This window comes from Pseudochaenichthys georgianus, chromosome 14 (genome assembly GCF_902827115.2).
Source record: "Pseudochaenichthys georgianus chromosome 14, fPseGeo1.2, whole genome shotgun sequence".
In the NCBI taxonomy this organism is placed as follows: Eukaryota; Metazoa; Chordata; class Actinopteri; order Perciformes; family Channichthyidae; genus Pseudochaenichthys; species Pseudochaenichthys georgianus.
In genome coordinates, this window is record NC_047516.1 from 28,304,368 (window position 1) to 28,324,089 (window position 19,722).

General features: G+C 39.9%; 1 protein-coding gene across 1 annotated transcript in view; it reads left to right on the top strand.

Moving 5' to 3' along the window:
* The window catches only part of LOC117458083 (LHFPL tetraspan subfamily member 7 protein), a 132,985-nt gene that overhangs the window by 26,111 nt on the left and 87,152 nt on the right, over nt 1-19,722 (top strand). The gene's annotated exons all lie outside the window — the stretch shown is intronic.

Sequence of the window (19,722 nt, forward strand, 5' to 3'; positions counted from 1 at the left end):
CACCAAATTGAGAGACTTGTCATTAAATTATAATCAGGCGTGCACATAACTGGTACGCATGCACGGCAAACATCTGAAATGCGTAACGTCACTTGTGTCACTACGCGCCTTTGTGTACCTGATAGGTCATCAAAACAACACACATATTTCGTCAACACGTGTTTCTTGTCAACACACAGAGGTGAAAGAAATACTCAGATCTTGTGTAGAAATAATCTGTTACAGTAAAAGTCCTGCATTACAAATGTGACTCAAGTAAAAGTAGTAAAGTATTATTATAAAAAATATAGTTAAAGTACCAAAAGTAAAAGTAGTCATTTTGCAGATTGGTCCATTTCAGAATCATATATATGATATGTTTTATAATTATTGATCATTAAAGTGTTCTAAAATTAGTTTTAATGACTTTGTATTAGGGCTGCTCAATTAATTGTATTTTAATCGCAATTACGATTATGGCTTGCAACGATTACGAAATCAACGTAATCGAAATAAAACGATTATTTTTTTATTATTATTATTACTTTTTTTTTCAAATATATATTTTTTTATTGGTTTTTCAGTTGAATTATACTTAAAGTTCAGGGTAATAAACTGTTAAAACATGCTGTTCAAATTTTTTTCTCCAATAAATTGATGTTTTCAAAGTAAATGGATAATCGTTTTTAATAATTGTGATATCAATTATTGACCCAAATAATCGAGATTATGATTTTTGCCATAATCGAGCAGCCCTACTTTGTACCAGGGTGTGTATTAAACGGCATTTTCCAAGGTATTACATTGTGTAGCTTGTTTTCAATAAGGATATAAATTGTCCAAAGAGGCTGTATTCTACAGTGTGCCTGAATGTAACCATTGCGTAGGTGTGTAGTGTGATTCTGTGTAGTTTATTTATGGCATCCCGTTGGATTGGACGTCATCTGAACGGGACATCGCACGCTCACTGCTTGATAGCGCGCAAAGGTCCGTTTACGCCGGTTGTTAAACAACATCGTTATGGAGAAATGCAAGACTGCGTCCAAATGGTTGGAAAACAAGGAGGAAGGACAATCAATACTGTATATAGTCAATGTGAGGTAAAGTGTGTCGCCAATGTAACCGGTTAAAACTCAAAGTGGCGATGAGGTACTGTATGGAAAGGGTCTTAAAAGGTGTTCAATTTGACTTCAGGATTCCTGCATATACCCTGTGTAGACTGCAGGGTAGCTTGTGAATTTACTCGCGGTGTGACTAAAGTCTGATTTAAGACTTGATTATATTTCACATCATTCATCCAAATTTGCAAATAAATGTAGTAGAGTAAAAGTACACCATTTACCTCTGAACTGTAGTGCAGTAGAAGTACAAAGTAGCATAAAATAGAAATACTCAAATCAGATATGACTCCCTCAAGTCATGTGATCATTTCTTAGTATTCGATCCTTCAACTTGGCCTCAGGAAATGCAAGGACTTCACAGTTTTGTGAAGTGATGTGCACCCCTGCTTATAATTATATATATATATATATATATATGCTGTTAAAGGCTACAATGTGTCATTTAGTAACTTTTGTGTTGTTAATGTGCCACAGGATTTATTTTTTATGTCTGTGACTGAAAAAAGGTTGAAAAACACTGCATTAACCAACTTGGCTTTAGGTCCTGCTTCTGTGTATAAAATGTATTCGAGTATGTTGTACTCTCAAGTCCTTCACTATCCAATCTTTCGCCCCTGCATAAGCACTGATAGCGCTGGCTATTATCAGAATATAAAAAAGCTGACTCTGTTGCCCATCAGTCAAAAAAGAAAAGAAAAACCCCAATGGAAGGAACTCGAGGATAGCTGCTGCTAGGCAACCAGACTCTGCATAGCACTTGAAGGGGTGAACGAGCGAAGGGAAGGAGGGGAAGGATTTAAAGCCTGCTGTAAAAAACACAATTAGGCCTACTTAACACAGGTCATTGGGTCAGGGTTACATGTGGCTTACCAGGCCGACACTTCCACTCAAACAGAGGAGCAGTCTCGTAAACAAAGCGCCGTCTTGTCAGCGCTTGGCTTTAAAAAAAACCTGTAATATGGCACGGCTCATGTCTCGTCTCAGCACCAGCCTTCAAATTCACATTGTGCAGCAGACCATTTTAATAGCGGTTGGTCCAAGCCATTTTTTTACATGCCATTCAACCTGTTTGAATTATTGCTCGGTGATATGGAGTATGTCAAGTATTAAGATATTACCAAATACCCTCGTATTGATCTAGGGAGGACAATGTTGTAGGTTTGATCATTGGTGCTTCCACAGAATATGTACACTATTGATCATTAATGCAGAAGTAATGACCTAATGGGGAAAAAACTAAAAATTAATATTGGAAATTACATCACTTCACTGCAACGCACCCTTAAAATCGACACGATATTATTGTGTTTCCCAAATGTAGGACCATGTATAGTTTTGTGTCACAATATCGATTAAATATTGATATATTGTCCAGCCTGAGTTTGTGTTAATATTCTTCTGTTCAACTTTAATTGTAATTTCTTTCCTCCTCGTGCATTTGTTTAGCTTCAGCAGCATCCATCCTTGAGAATATTGAGTAGCTCATTTCAATCCGTGCCTGTAGCATTTAATTAAGCGTATTTAGAGGCTGAATTAATTGGGCGGGTTAAATCTCTACCGACAAAACAGGAACTTTAGCCGGGCGCGTTTAATGGCGTGTTTTATGGGCTTGTTGGTTACAGCCGGACTCTTTCTGTCGGACTCCAGATTCAGATCAATGTTTCTTTGGGAGGATGATAAGACCTCTTCCCCTGAAGCAAGAGACTTTTGTAGATGTTTGTGTGTGTTATCCCGTTCTGTGTGTTTTTCACAGCGACAGACTTTGCAAAGTCACAATGCGAAGCGACGAGCCTTTGTTTGGTTTCCAGGTCGACTCTTGTCTGGATAGAAAGAGGTTTCACACACAGCCCACAAAGCCCCGAGGAGGGCACATCACAAGAGTGTTTGTTTTCCCAGCTCTGCAAGTGTGTGCGTTTGTGAGTGCGTGTTGAGTGCTACCAAAGAGGGCTGATAAACTGAAACAAGTAGATTAAGAAGAATGGTTTTCTTTTTACCCTCAGTGTTGCATTCGAAGGTGTGTGTATGTGTGTGGTTTCTAGCAGCCTGGAAGAAATGAACTGCTGATGAGATGCTTGTCAACTTCTTCTTTGCAGATTCAAGCCGGTTTGGATCTCCATGTTTTCTTTTCTTTACAGTATCTGACAGGCAAACAGAAGTCAGTGTGTGTGATGTTTCGCTACTTATGACAACTGAAAGTTATTATGAAGACAAAACTAAAAAGAGAAATCCTACAAAGTGAGGACACTTTGCTGATCATTACTGCTTTCAGAGTTCGGGATGTGTTTCAAAAAAAATGTAATGGACGGTATGCTTGGACCCGGAATGCCCAGTCTTATTTGCTATAAAGTGGACACGCACTTGACAGCTTGTAGAATTAAAGAAAGTGAAAAATATTGTTAGATTTAAATGCAAAAAATAATTATATCATGTGGTTTATATTATCACAGAAAATACTAATAGGTCAAATATATGTTTTCATATTTGTTTGCCATGTTGTGAGTGTGCCTGACCTTGGTTAAAGTCAGTCAGCTGAAGGTCTATGTGATGACTTTCCACCACAGCAGGAACTTAAGTCTGTTGCACTTGAAATGACTATAAGCAACAAAACGTGGCTTAAAATGATTTAACACATGGAATTTTACCTTGAGTAAACATAATCTAAGAATATGATTATGTCCTTACAAAAGTCCATCCTCAATGGGTCTGTACCCGTCGTTCCATGTTTCTACAAGAATTGTGAAGGGCTTAATTAGATTTAAAAGTTTAGATTCTAAAATGAAAAAGTCCCAGAAGAGCTTCAACTCGAGCTAGTTCATGTCCTCACCAGCACAGTAATGCAGTTCTGTGTGTGTGTGTGTGTGTGTGTGTGTGTGTGTGTGTGTGTGTGTGTGTGTGTGTGTGTGTGTGTGTGTGTGTGTGTGTGTGTGTGTGTGTGTGTGTGTGTGTGTGTGTGTGTGTGTGTGTGTGTGTGTGTGTGTGTGTGTGTGTTTGTGTGTGTGTGTGTGTGTGTGTGTGTGTGTGTGTGTGTGTGTGTGTGTGTGTGTGTGTGTGTGTGTGTGTGTGTGTGTGTGTGTGTGTGTGTGTGTGTGTGTGTGTAGCATGTGTATTACAAATAGACCCTATACAAACTCTGACTGTCACTTGTCCTTTTTGGATGATCACTTTTAGCCTTTAATTATGGATCAGGTGCTCAAGAAGTGATCAATGTCATTATCTGCAAACATAGAGCAGGATTTGTAATAACATTTTCCTTATCTCTGCAGACCCTGCCCCTATATGTGGGCATTACTCCCAGAATGCACGCTTAACCAAGCTGCAAAACAGCATCCCTTATATGTTGAATCTTTTTCCTCTAAACTCATCACTCCCTTTTATCAAAACAGATACTTGTTTTCATTTACAACAGCATCTGCTCCATGTGCTGCATCACTGCTATTACACAGCAGGAACGTGTCGTCGGAGGCACACCCCGGGACTGTTTCTCTTAGAAGCACATGACCTTACATATCAACAATTCTGTCATGTCTTGCGGCACACACTTGCACTCAGAAAGCAGAGGGCTGGTTTGAACTAAGAAAACCCTTTATGGAGGGAAAACAGCCCCGCTCTTTCCCGGTCCCGTGGGCGAGGTCCAGAATTAGATGTGAACTTGCTAACCCACAACCGGGTCAGCTCAGCGCTCCATCCAGAGGTTCAGCTGCTGCGCCGCCGAGCACTGCCGCCATCAATGTTTTATGTTTAGAGAGGGAAGTAGAACATTTCTGTGTGCTGAGGCGGGGAGCTTTTTCTCCTGTCATGCATATTTCATGGGCCTCTTCTTCTTAGCGGTCAGGATCTATTGGATTGGACGGTTCTTTGGTTGAGCACTGTGTGTGGTAAATATATGAAGTCATATATGAAGTCACACCCCCTAATGGGTAGAGAAATTCCACGCAGGACGGTTAATGTGCTTTGATGACACACTGAGAATTTATTTTTCTATTTCTAGGTAGCTAACCATCTAGGCTTAGTGGCTCAGTCACTAGGGGCTTGGACTGTGAGCTGTAGGGTCGCCGGTTCAAGTCCCCGACCAGACCTAAAATATGAAGTGTGGACTGGTACTTGGAGAGGTCCCAATTCACCTCCTGGGCCCTGCCGTGGTGCCTTTGAGCAAGGCACCGGACACCCCAATGCTCCCCGGGCGCTGTACAATAGCTGCCCACTGCTCCGAGTACTAGACTCAGAGAACAACTGTCACTGTGTGCTGTGTGCTCTCCATTAACCCTCTGGAGTCGGTGGAAGCGCTGGCGTGCTACTATTTATATATATATTATATATATAAATAGTAGCATGTTTTTGAGGCACCTTCTGCCTCGCCGATCTCCCCAGTTTTTTCCATTTATTTTGATTTCTCAGAAGCAGCATGTTGGGGCTTTGTCGTGGTACAACTCTCAGGCACATTCTCGCAGTATAGTTATCTGTTCAGGGCGGAAGACATGTCACACTCGGCTGAGTGTACAGCACTCGCTGCACATACAGGCTTAATGTCAGCTGTTTCCCTGCAGGGTTAAAGCTAAATGAACACAAGAAGATAATTAACATCATGTGCTTACATTAAACAGTGCTGCAATGATTGCATGTTGTTTTTTCTTTCTGTTGATGTGACGGAGTAAGAAATATTTCAGTAAGAAAAAATGCTTTTGTTTGAAAATGGCTCTTTGGGAGTTACTTGGGTTGAAGACCTAAAAGGGATTCGCCTGAAGCTATGTTTTTCTGCCCTTGTTTTTTTCTTACCTGTTCAGTCGGATGTTTTCTCGTAGCTTGTGGTATTTCATTCCTACGTGGAAGGATAAGAGGAGAGAAATAGCACAAAAGCCAAACCACAAGTTAAACCCGGCTTTATTTTAAGTGTCGATTTTGCTGCTGTTCTTTGGTGACATTTTTTCTTTTTTTAAATCAACATGAATTATTATTTTCAAGGGGAAAATAATAATTCATGTGTGGATGCATCATAATGTAAAATCAAATGATGATAAAGGACCAAAAATCATGATTTTCAAAATATGTTTACCCTCTGCTCTACTAATTTATTAAATGTCCTTAAATGTCTCCGGGTTTTTGGATCCTCATGTTGACTCATAGATTGGGGGCAGTATTTAGTTTGTCATTGAGTGTGTGGAGCGGCAATTTAAATGGCAGAAACAACTCAATGATTCTTCTGATATCTGAACATATTACTTTGTTTCATCCACAGGACTGTAAATCATAACCGTAACACTTTCCCTGCTCTTCTCAGCAGAATGAATGAAAACGACTCAGTGGAGGAATATTATCATTCACTTAGCAAACCAACTTTTGGCGGAAGAAAGCTTTCCTAATTTACAGTTAAACTCCATCCAACCCCAGCAGTACCCGGTGAATATTTCCCTTTGAAGCTTCCCCCCTGTGCAACCCTCTGAAACGGCACCTTATCTGCATCTCCATCAGAGAGAGTCCGTTGATTTTCTTTTTCTTTTTTTACCCTGACCCTGGCTGTTCGGTGTTTATTTCCTGTGTGTTCCCTCCACACATCCAGTTCCATTGTGCTGATGCCGAGGAAGCTGCGCCTGCTGTGTCAGCGTTCCCTTGGGCAAAGCGGCTATGCAGATGTCCTCCGAAGCTTGGTGATGAAAATAGGAAGTTGCTTTGATCAAAGCACCTGCTGAGTTATTTCAGTGCTGCTGTTGTCGCCCGAGCCCATATGCTTCCTGTGCCAGCTGTCAATAACCTCTCCGATACAGATGAATACATTTTCCATATCAGGCTGGATAACAGCGCCAGACTCTATTAGCAGAACGTCTCCCTCCGACAATTAAACTTCACTTAGAGAGTTTTTCTTTCATCAAGCGTGAGGAAGCATGATTGGAACATCACTCATGTCACCAGAAGTATTCTGAGGCTTCCACCTAGAGAAACTCTTGTTAGAGAGAAAACATCACTGAGGCTTTGTTTGGTTATGTCGGCCATCTTTGAACTCTTTGAACTGAAAAAATGTAGGCGCTCCTGACCAGTTCTCCACATTTCTGCGCAATGGCGGCAACCTCAGGTCCAGCACGCACTTGGTTTGAGGATTCCTCGCCAGATTATGGTTTGGAGTCTTTCAATTCTGGTCTCAGTCTTCTACTCCGCCCTCCAGGCTGCTTTCCACTCATTTAATATGCTGTGTGTTTGAGTATGTGTGCAGTCAATCCATTCTCCTTCACCCAACCTGTCACTTGTTTCTTTCATCCTCTTCTCTTAGCTCCTCTCCTCCCGTGGAGAATATTCCCTATAAGCACATCTTTAGCACAATCAGAAGGCCCAAACTTCTTGTTGCTTGTTTTCTGTTGATTGCTGATATTTCATTTTGTTTCATCATGAGGCGAGGCCGTCTTGAGGCTCTTGCGTGCTTCAAAAAGTACGTTTTTGCATGGAGAACATGTTCACCATCGAATCTCACAGATCTAAAGGGGATGAAAGTCGATTTACTGTAGCTCTTACACAAGCTGTTTTGTGTGTCTGCCTTTGTTTGTGTGTGCTGTTTATGTGACCCAGTTTAGCTGACACTATAACCCGCTCACCTGTGACTCACAGTACGCTGACAATAGACATTAATCATAGATGCGCGTCTAGTCAGTCACAGTGTTTTAGTCGCAAGTGGATGTGTCACTTTCTGTTCAATCTGATCTGCATTTTCCCCTCGCTGTTGACAGTAATGTGATTGGTCACATCTCACCATCTGCACCCCCCTCGCACGTCACACACACACACACACACACACACACACACACACACACACACACACACACACACACACACACACACACATCACACACACACGTCACACACACAGCTTTTCCTTGGGTTTGTGCTCGAGCTTAACAAATCTCATTAATTAAACAGGGCAGTAGATTTACACAGAAATCATTAATATTTACTGGAGAAACACTCCACGGCCACTTCATCTGCAAAGTCGACAAAGCGCTTTACAAACATGTTTGATTCATTCCGTAATATGTTTGGCTGCTGTATTACAGCATTTCTCAAGATTGCAAATTGATAAACTAGGCCTAATGTGTACTTATGAATCAAAAGCCCGTGTGTGTTTGCGTATGCTAAACTCAGTCATTGGTCAAATCTGATGTCGACCATAATTATAAGCATGACTGAACTCGAATTTGCTCGCTCACCCTCCCCCAAAAAACACAGTAATTGGTCCACTAGTGAATTAGAGTCGGACTGTAATTAAGACTGAACTTCCATCCTGTCCAGTTAATCTATTTTCTTCTCATTCACTGGAGAGCTCTCTAAAAGACTTTGGGTGGAAGCGGCAGAGTGAGATCAACAGTTTTTTTTATCTATCTTTAATGTTGCTTTTTGAAAGGGCGCCTGTACTTTGATATTTTCCTCCTCATCAAATATGAGGGGCAAGAAAACCAGTATTAAAAAAAACAAACCCTGCTCTGATATTACTGCCCTTTACAATATTAATTAACCTTCCTTATCTTCTGTATGCTCGATACTGTTAGGAGATTTGGTAGACAACTTGTCCACTTTCTTAAATCTCCTCGCGTTCCTACAAGCCGTTATCTTACAGGAAGGAAACCCAGAACCTACAAGTAACCGTTTAACAATAATCCACTTTAATGGTAATATACAATGCAATACAATCAAGTACAATCAATACAGTACAAATTACATACAGTTCTGTGGGATCCCACATTTACCTGATACTCACGTGAGCCAGCCAGCCAGCCAGCCAGCCAGCCAGCCAGCCAGCCAGAGGAGAAAGAGACCGAACACAGCGGGGTTTCTGTCTATATCCCTCGCTGACCCAAGGAGGAGTTATCTGCGCCTCCCTTCCAGACCAGTGATTGGCTGCCCAAATTATCATCAACACCCCACATCTTAAGTCCCCAATCCCAGTGGCTCAGCTTCCTTATCACAGGGATCTGAGATGACTGTATGTCAACTCCACACCTTCCCCCTCTTCCTTTGTCCTCACAAAACCAAATGTTCCCAGGCTCCAAACACAGTTCACAGTTTTCTCACCCAAATCATTTTCCCTTTTTAAGCATCTTGATAGTTTACTAACCTGAATACATACAAATATTTCTTTACAATACCCTCTTGATTATCTTTACAGTGCACTGAAACTGTCCTAGCATGTTGCTATGCCTTCCTGAGGTGTGTCACGGTAGCACAACCCTGTCTCCTAAAAATTACATTCCCACAGAACTAAACTGCATTCTCAATTACGTTTAGCTAGAAACGTATTTTCTCCCACGTTACGTTTGTTATGAACGTATCTTAAATACGTTTATTTTCTACATATCTTTGCCATTTATTGTCTTGCTTATAATAATGATAATAGTTATTTATAAATATCATTTTAGAGCACACATTTGAAATCGAGAATCGGGCTCGATATATGGTTAAAATAAAATCAGTAGGCGAGGCTGTAATTTCGCCAGCTGTTACTCTCATGAGCGAGGCAGAAAATAATAGTTTTAACATGCCAAAAAGCTGCTGTGTCGTTTATTGCACCTCAAACATTAAAACAAATCCAGAGTTACGTGTTTCTGTACTTCCTCTAAGAAGAAAGGACAGTAACAGAAGAACTCTGTGGCTTCAGGCTTGATCGTCGTTCAAATGACAGCGTTGGTTTCCCCAAAAGTGGGCGGGGCTGTAAAGTGACATAGATTTTACTCTCATCTATTATTCAAAACCATTCTATTTATTCTAACGTAAATTACATGCCAGTGTTTTATCTTTTTAGTTATTTGTTTTTATTTTAAATCGTATAATATCGGACTTTTTTTCCGTCTGTGAGGAAAAGAAATGGGACTTAGAGCCTCAGAATACTGAAATCTGTATTTTTTTAAATCTTTTCCTTCTAATTTGTTATTCTTTTCTAAATAACACATTGTTATTTACTCAACAATAACACACAATTATCCTTGTTTTTATTTATTCATTTAATTCTATAATCTTGGGCTTTTTAGCCGTAAATAAAGTCACCGGAAACAGACGGGACATTTCGAGCGATACACACCACAAACCCACCAAACTGATTACCCAAGATCCTCAGCTTGAAGCTCGTTGATTGGATGTTTTAGCCGCAATGCACGCTGGGATATGGTGTTAATAAGATATGATATCCGACAACGAAAAATAAAATAATACCTAATTCAGAGTGTTCTTGCTTTTCTCTTTGGAAGTCATCACATAACGGCATTGTAATACACGGTTTGGCTGCATTAAATATTACACATCTGCCGTAGTTCTTTATTTATAGAGCCCTGATGAGAAGACTTCTGGACAAACAGGAGAACTGCTGCCAAAACTGAATACTTGACGTGGATCATAAATATATCAACAATTAAACAACGTCTTCAATTTCTTTTCACAAAATACGTCTCCTTGCAGTATCAATAGTAATTCGGCTGACTTTTATATTTGATCCAATTGGTAGATAGGTTATATTTACACCATAACGGTGCACAGCTGATAGAAAAGGACTTGTAGTTTTTAAAGATATTACTGATTTTCTTTGAATATAAGAATGTAAATACTGAGTTGAGAGAATAGTCAGGGGATTTGGGTGATGGGAGACACATCTATTGAATCACAATTTCAATAGCTTACCATTAAGTGACGGATGTGCCTTTCTGTCTGTGATGTTTTACAAATCAGATATTAATGTGTAGAAGTAAAACAAGAGAAATAGTATAGCAATATCCTGTAAAATTATGTAAAAACATGAATAAAACTACACATCTTCAGATGTTATACATACCAGGGTTTCCGTTAGCCGGTAATTACCGGTTTTTAGCTGGTAACATTTATAAAAAACCGGTAAATTCAAAACCTGACGGTCAACATGTCTGGTAATAATTAGGGAGGCTCCGATCGATCGGCCGCCGGTCATTATCGGCCGATATTCACTCTTAATAGTTTGATCGGTGCTCTCTATAAAGGCCGATCAGGAGAGCTGGATCTGATCCATATGGACATGAACGCGAGTGAAGTGTAACCGGACGCGAGAGAGAGATCAGATCAGCTGCTGAGTCTGACCGAGACACGCAGCTCTGCATGAACACCTGAAGCCCCGCCCTCTGTTTAGCGGGCTGCAGGAGCTGCATGAGAAACTGACGTGCTGTCAGGAGAGAGAGGGAGGGAGAGGGGAAAAGAGAGGCTCCGTTTCTCCCGTGTTATTATTCAAAGTTGATGTAAACTTCTGAATAATGTACGTTATCTACTACAAGTAGTTTGTTTGAATGTAATAATTATGTTGTTTGTTGTTTGTGGAATCATTTATTGAAAAATGAATCTGAATTTTTCGATCTGTTACGATTATAAACTGAAGCAATATAAAAATGAGCCCCGTGAACTGAGTTTTAAACTGAAGCATATCTGCTCATAGTCCGGTAATTACCTGCTAACGGAAACTCTGCTACACAACTATTATTATTATTATTGAAATATGACCGGTAAGTTATAAATTAGTCCGGTAAAATAAATTCTGCCCGGACATTTGACCGGCGAGAAAAAATCCTAGCGGAAACCCTGTGTGTACCTTGTGTGCACCACCTAGTGGTTAAAGCATGTTATTGAATTATTTTTGTTGAATAATGTTATTTGATTAAAACAATATTAAGAGTACATACTTGCATAGGGGGAAAGTAGAAGGTCAATGATAGAAATATTATATAGAATATAAAAAGTCAAGAAGATACTAAGTGATCTCTACAATAAAACAGTTTAGTGCCAGATGTACACAGATATTAATAGGAGGATGTGCAAAACAGAAAAACGAATTAACCTTTATTAATACATTAAAGAATACTTTAGGTTAAGGTCTTCTTTTAAACAAGAAAAAAGCTTTGGGGGTATCTATCTACAGATGAATATTAAGCCTGACAAAGTACTTAACGTCTAAAATATTGCTTTCCTGCAATGTTAACTATGTTGAAGCACTTATTTTAACTGATATTATACACATTAATTATACTCTTATGTATGTAGTAGATAGTATAAGAAATGTGCAGAATAGGACAGTTTAATGGTGGAGGTATACAGTACACACATATTGATAGATGTCTTGTAATGCGCTGTTGAGGAACCTGCGACCCAAGTTGTGTATAAGATCAATACACCTTAGAAAATCTTGAAATCTTGAAAGGGATGTGCAAAATAGCCATTATACAGTTTTTAATTAACTATTAGTAGACAATAACGAGTAATGAATATACTTTATAAAGATCTGCAGATAAATGTTTAGTCTCCTCAAGCACCAACTATCAAATATCTCTCCTGATTGTTGGCACTTGACAATCACCTTCCCTGAATTTTACTCAGGTGTAACTAAAGTCTGCTTTAAGGGTTGATTATATTCCACATCATTAATCAGAATCTGAAAAGTAACTAAACTAAATGTAGTGAAGTAAAAATACCAGGTTAACCTCTGAATTGTAGTGGAGTAGAATTACAAAGTAACAATGAGCTGTCGTGTGGGTATATATTAATGCTGCCCATTATGGATACAAGCGATTGTCACCCATTTAGTAATTACATGTTTTAAATGTGTAGCCTACACACCAATGTGTTTCCTATCGCCTAAACCTCCAGGGCTGTACACAGTTTAATACTGTCAACTTCTAAATTTGGGAAAAACGTCTTTTAAAACTACAATTCCCAGTAGAGACGTGCCATAGAGAACATGTTGCGAAACACAATAGCCAGCATGTGTAGTTCTCGGGGGGCGTTCAAGTCCAGTTTTGAATAGGTTTCGTTCCATTTCAAAGAGCTTGACGCTCGGCGTAACCTTGGCGCAACATCACGGGGTTTGTCAACGGGACTGTAGTCCCAAACGATAGCTGGGGATTATGGGTAGTGTAGTGTCTTCGGCCATCCTAAATCTCGAAATGTCCCGTCTGTTTCTGGTGACTTTATTTACGGCTAAAAAGCATGCTAAAATGCCCAAGATTATAGAATTAAACGAATAAATAAAAACAAGAATAATTGTGTGTTATTGTTGAGTAAATAACAGTGTGTTATTTAGAAAAGAATAACAAATTAGAAGGAAGAGATTTAAAAAAATACAGATTTCAGTATTTTGAGGCTCTAAACCCCATTTATTTTCCTCAAAGACGACAAAAAAAGTCCGACATTATACGATTTAAAATAAAAACAAATAAATAAAAAGATAAAACACTGGCATGTAATTTACGTTAGAATAAATAGAATGGTTTTGAATAATAGATGACAGTAAAATCTAAGTCACTTTACAGCCCCGCCCACTTTTGCGGAAACCAACGCTGTCATTTGAACAGCGATCAAGCCTGAAGCCACAGAGCTCTTCTGTTACTGTCCTTTCTTCTTAGAGGCAGTGGCGCCTCCAGAAATGTTTCATAGGGGTGGCCAAATGGGGCCACTGAAAATCTTGGGGTGGCCCACCAAAACCAAGCATTTAATTGTTGTAAAAGTATAGAGATGAAAACAATGGAAAAGAGAATCACCTACTGATATACTTTGGTTTCTTATTTTACATTTCCTGATACTATTCATCTGCAGTGAATATAATACGGATAGTTAACATTTTACTTCAAACAACATTTAAAAGAACCTTGTTTTGTGTTATGTATACATGTGTTGGTGATTTATTGTTTTGTTTTTTTATATATGCTAGTTGTTTTTTCCTTTTAAAAAGACAAATACAGCTTAATTTAAATAAGTTCCTTTATTGTAAGGCACAACATTTCCAGCATTCTCAACACATACAATACACAACAGCAACACAACATGTTCTTCAGTTATATTATGTCTCTAGGTTATAACTTGTTTTAAACTGAACAAAGCTGTTTGTGTCACACTGGGATCAAAGATGATTGACATGACTTTATTAAATCAAGTTTTAAAACATGACTATTTTATTTCAACAGGACCCAAAAACACAAGGGGTACAAAATGGTAAATACATACTGTGATTGAACACAAAAACACCATCTATTATTGACCTTTATAGCAAATTCAAAACATTATAAATGACACAAAACACCACCTTTTAGTGTTAGACAGAAAATAGGTGACGAGACATATTTCAATTTTTTTTAGATTAGGCCACTGTGGTGAGAGTAATACATAGCTTGTATTCCATTTGTTTTGAAAATGTATATTTATACTTTATAAATAAACTGGTTACCCTTTTTTTAAATTAGCATACAGAACATTATGAAAACAAACTTGACTAATGGTCGGCTCATAACCTCAGAACACAGAAGAGGAAAAACTGCATAGATTCTCGTTTCATTTTGAAGGAGCTGCAGACCTAAAGTGTGTAGAAGACTTAAATGATTACAAAGGTCACAATCACATTAATAAAACTGTACTTAGGTTTTAGTTTCACTTTTACAAAACAGAGTTCCACGTGTACTTTCTAGCATGTATGGCCATCTCCTCACTAGCGCTGTGCTGCTGCTCCCCTGCCAGCTCTGTCTCTCCTTTACTCATCTTCTTCTTAAAATAAGAAGAGATGTCTGTTGACTTTCTCTTCATTTTCTGCAAATTGACATTACACACAGCAGTGATTAATAGTAGCCTACGCATTACACCAGCCCAGCATACCAACATCAGCTAACGTTAGCTTAGCAAGCTAAACTAACGCTAACTAGGATAGGGGTTAGGGTTAAATTGTGTTTACAGACGAAAAATGCCTGAAGTCAAGCCCCGAGCCTGTTTTCCAGGTCTTCCAGCGTTTTTCTCGTTTTAATGCCATTGAACACAATTTTTGATCAGCATAACAGCTAAAGGTAAGCATATCTCCGTTTTTTGCTACCTAAAGCTAACACACTAAAGCCTAAAGTGTTGTGGGGCTTAACAGGCAACGAACGTATACGACTTACCTTCTAGAAGTCTGGTGGATTTTTGTCAACTCCAGTCCAGTCAGTAGAAAGAAACGTTTTGCTGCAACCTGCTGCTATCTGTGCGAATCTCAGAGTGGTGCGCGCGAGTATCAGAGTGGTGCGCCGAGTATCACGGAGCGTCCACACTACAGCTTCAAAAATAGCTTGGAGCTGGGCGTGTCTGGAGCTTGGGGATTTTATTCAAGCAACACGACCAACAACCAATCACATGAATCTCCCGCCCCCGACATACAGAGCAAAAAACCCCGGGGATTTTATGCGAGCAATATATATATAAACTCCCCAAACAGGCGAAAACCTACCAGTTTCACCCACTGTCTCTGCCACCTCCCTCCATGCCTGGTTCCTCTGGTTTGTATCCCGGTAGGTGAAGAGGGTCTGGTCATACAAAACCGGGTGATTTGCTACGGCGATAGTTAGTTTCTCCTCCGACTTTTTTTGAAACATAGAAATGAACGGTGGGATATCTCTCCCAGCTTAGACGCGGTTTGATTGGCTACGGCTTCAGCTGTCAGATTTTGGGAAACGGGATTTGATTGGCTGGCGCTGGCTACTCCGGCGTCTACGGCGTCAGAAGTTGAACATTGTTCAACTTCTGACGCCGGAGACGGCGGAGACGGACCGCTCTGCTACCCACAATTCAGTTCGGCGAAAAAGCGAGGCTACGTGACGTCACCCCATTGAAAGTGAATGGGCAGATTGGAGTTTTCGACGCTGTCGACGCTGTCGACGCTGTAGTGTAGACGGGCCGTCAGAGTGGTGCGCCGAGTATCAGAGTGGTGCGCCGAGTATCAGAGTGTTACCATGTTAGCAGAGGGAGAGGGAGGGGCTGCAGTATGAGTGTTGGAAGCTCAAATCAAGCGTCTCGCTGGCTGTGTATTTGTTGTTAAATATCAGATAAACTACTATGCATACCTGACTGGTGAGGCGGTGTGTGTGGTGGGGGGGCCAGTGGGGGGGCCAAAACATATATCAGGGTGGCCATGGCCCCCCCTGGCCCCCCCCTGCTGGCACCACTGCTTAGAGGGAGTACAGAAACACGTAACTCTGGATTTGTTTTAATGTTTGAGGTGCAATAAACGACACAGCAGCTTTTTGTCATGTTAAAACTATTATGTTCTGCCTCACTCATGAGAGTAACAGCTGGCGAAATTACAGCCTCGCCTACTGATTTTAATTTAACCATATATCGAGCCCGATTGTCGATTTCAAAGGTGTGCTCTAAATTGATATTTATAAATAACTATTATCATTATTATAAGCAAGACAATAAATGGAAAAGATATGTAGAAAATAAACGTATTTAAGATACGTTCATAACGAACGTAACGTGGGAGTAAATACGTTTCTAGCTAAACGTAATTCAGAATGCAGTTTAGTTCTGTGGGAACGTAATTTTTAGGAGACAGGGTTGGGTAGCAAGCAACAAATGACATGCTGACAGAGGAGAAGAGGAAGATGAACGGAGGCAGATTGAAACCTGAGGTGAGGGAATTGCAGCACTTTATTTTTTTTTTACTTTTTCATATTTGTTCTGCTGGACCGATTCAGCCTTTTTACTGATGGAAGGAGAACCGTCACAAGGTCCAAAAAACACGTTCTGCTCTTTCTTATTCCTCTCATGTCCCCTTTTCTCTTCCTGCTCCTCCGTCATCCTGCCATCGAAGCCTGCCTGGTACACACACACACACACACACACACACACACACACACACACACACACACACACACACACACACACACACACACACACACACACACACACACACACACACACACACACACACACACACACACACACACACACACACACACACACACACACACACACACACACACACACACACACACACACACACACACACACTCTAAGAAACTAGTGGCTATGCATATTACATGAGTCCTCCACCTCTGAAGGCCTCTTTGCTTTTTTTTTTTCCATTTGCAATTTACAAGCAGATATGATGATGTGGAAGCCAGCTCCTGCACTTAAGGGCTGTTTTTCTCACTTTACTGCAGAAACCAGGAGCTGCTGCTCATGGGAAAAATCCTGTGACCTTAAATCGGTGCAGTTTAAAACATCAATACGTATTTCAGTAATATAATTGTGTAATGAATTTAAACAGTTGAGACTGGGAAATTAGGAAAATCCATTGTAAATTGATGTCGGTTTTCTCTGTAATGAGACTGCATTTCCCTATCGCTTTCTTTTAATCCCCCCTTTAGGGGTGTGATAATAGAAGGTTTTATTGTGGATAGAATAAAAAACACTCAATAAATTGACCTTGGTGATATCAGGAAAAATATCCTCATATGAGAGACCTAAAAAGGCTTTAAAGGGGACCTATCATGCAAAATGCACTTTTTTATGTATATGTGTCCCCGGTGCGTCGGGGAACTCACGCAGCGTCAGAAAATAGAACCCTTTCTCTTTTCCTCCATACCCACATCTTTTAAAAGTGGGGGTACATCGAGCGGATACAGATTTGCTGCCGATATGACGTAATCTTGGATGGTGGACCCACAGAGAGTTGCTATCAGAAACAATGCCTGACGTGTTTTGGACGTAATGTCGTCTTTGTTTACATTAGTAAGCCTCGCTAACACTCAGAGCTAACCTGTACTGAAGAGCACGTGTTTAAAAAGCCGGAAATAAAAAAAGGAACTCACCTTGTGATAAACCCGCAACAGAAAAATAATTTGAGCTCCATACTATTTCAGAAATAATCTTTGATGTGGTTTAGAACAGGATGGCGTTTTATCACAGCAGAATTTAACTTAATCTCCGGTAGAATTCTGATCAGGCATTAGCTCCGCCTCCTCTTTTTTATTTTTCAAGCGAAGGACCCACAATCCGCGTTTCTCTAACAGGGCTGGAATAGAGGGATATGAGGAATGTCTAAAATGCATGATCTGTTTGAATTTTGAGAAAAACACATCATAGACATGTTTTTATATATTTGTATATATCTGAGACCCATAACATATGCCTAAAAATAGCATGATAGGTGCACTTTAAAGAAGTAAAAAAGGGAGCCTGTTTTAACTACAGGAATTATCATGTAAGAGAGAACAGACTCACATAATGTTGCTATTTATCTATTTATCTGTCCTTAATTTGTGTAGCGGAACCTTATGATTGGTTACCTTATTTAATACTCTTTTTTTGGGGGGGGTTTTCACCTGTGACTTCACTACTCACTCTGCTATTGCACTCCAACACAATGTATGTGATATGCTAAGGAACGGGACATTCTGGTTGACCAATCACAACAGAGCCGGCCTGCTAACCAATCAGAGCAGACTGGGCTCTGGTTCAGACAGAGGCTGAAAAGAGGTGCTGGCAGTATGAGAACAATAAAGACCTTTTGAACATTAAAACACATCGCTGTAGTGAAAGAAAGTACAAATATGAACCTGAAAATGAGAATAATTTGTCCTCGTTAATCTTTCTTTGCTCTGCATGTATTCCTTCTTTGCTGTACAGAAGATGTTCCACATGTTGGCGGGTTGTATCAACAGCAAGTTATTTTCTTCCAGAGCCTAAATGGCTTGTGACAAAACAATATCTGAAGTTTACTTAACAAACTTGATACAGCTTTGTGTCTCCACAAATAGTCTGAGTGCAACAGAGCTCAAATTGTTAGCTGTAGCAGCAGTAACAAACGTTTCTGCAGTAAAGAGTGGGAAGCAGCTGTGAGGTATGATCTCTAGTTTTGTATTTACTAAATCAAAGACAGTTCTGATAGTTGCTGGTTGCACTCATGCTAGCAGACTTGCGCAGTTATGGACAAAGTAATATAACTTGAATGTGTGTGTGTACAGGTGTTTCTCCCAGGAATTCCCACTAGTGCATGTTTGATATGAGCAGCAGCCAGGATGACTCATTGTTGTGTCTGGTAGTTGGATTGCAGCTACTTTATTCCTCCACACTTGGCCCTTAGCTATACACACACACACAAACACACACTTGGATAATTGTGCGTGTGTTTATACATGCTTTCCTTTCAGTTTCATTTCTCTTATGTCGTTTTATCCTCTCCCCTCTCACGCAGTGATTGATCCTCTGCTCAGAGGCTTCTCCTGAGTGCGCTGTGATGAGTGAGAGCTGGTGCCGCGTTTGGCGTGTTTTTGTTTGTGCCATCTGTGTTGTTGGGAATTAGTTTTTTGTAGGCAATATGAAGGCTTGAGAGCACCCGTGCCTGTCTCACACACACTGTGATTGATTAGGCAATGCTGCTCTGTGCTTTGCTTGTGTTTATGACTTTCTCATTTGCATGGGGTTACCGTGGCTCTGCTAAGTGAATAGAAAGCGCTGTAGATTGTGTTCAGGTGTGTCCATGCATGTACAGTAGTATGCAACAACCTATTGTGTATTCCTGTACAAAGGGATTTCAGCTAACATCCTGTAAAGCCAACAATCCTAGCTGTATCAATGAGCTTTGTTACTTTGATTACATTTACAATGAGAAAACTAATTGTTTTCTGTCAAAGAAATAATTTGAAATTTTGGAAATAAGAAATTAGATGAAAATACCACTCTCATATCTGCATCAGATACAAATAATTCTAACTCTTGGCAAGAAAGTAAATACATGATTTTCCAAAAATATGGAACTATTCCTCAAAATGTATTCTATGTTAATAAACAGAAAAGTGATGAACCAAAAGAAAATACGCTGAAGGGAAAGCAATCATAC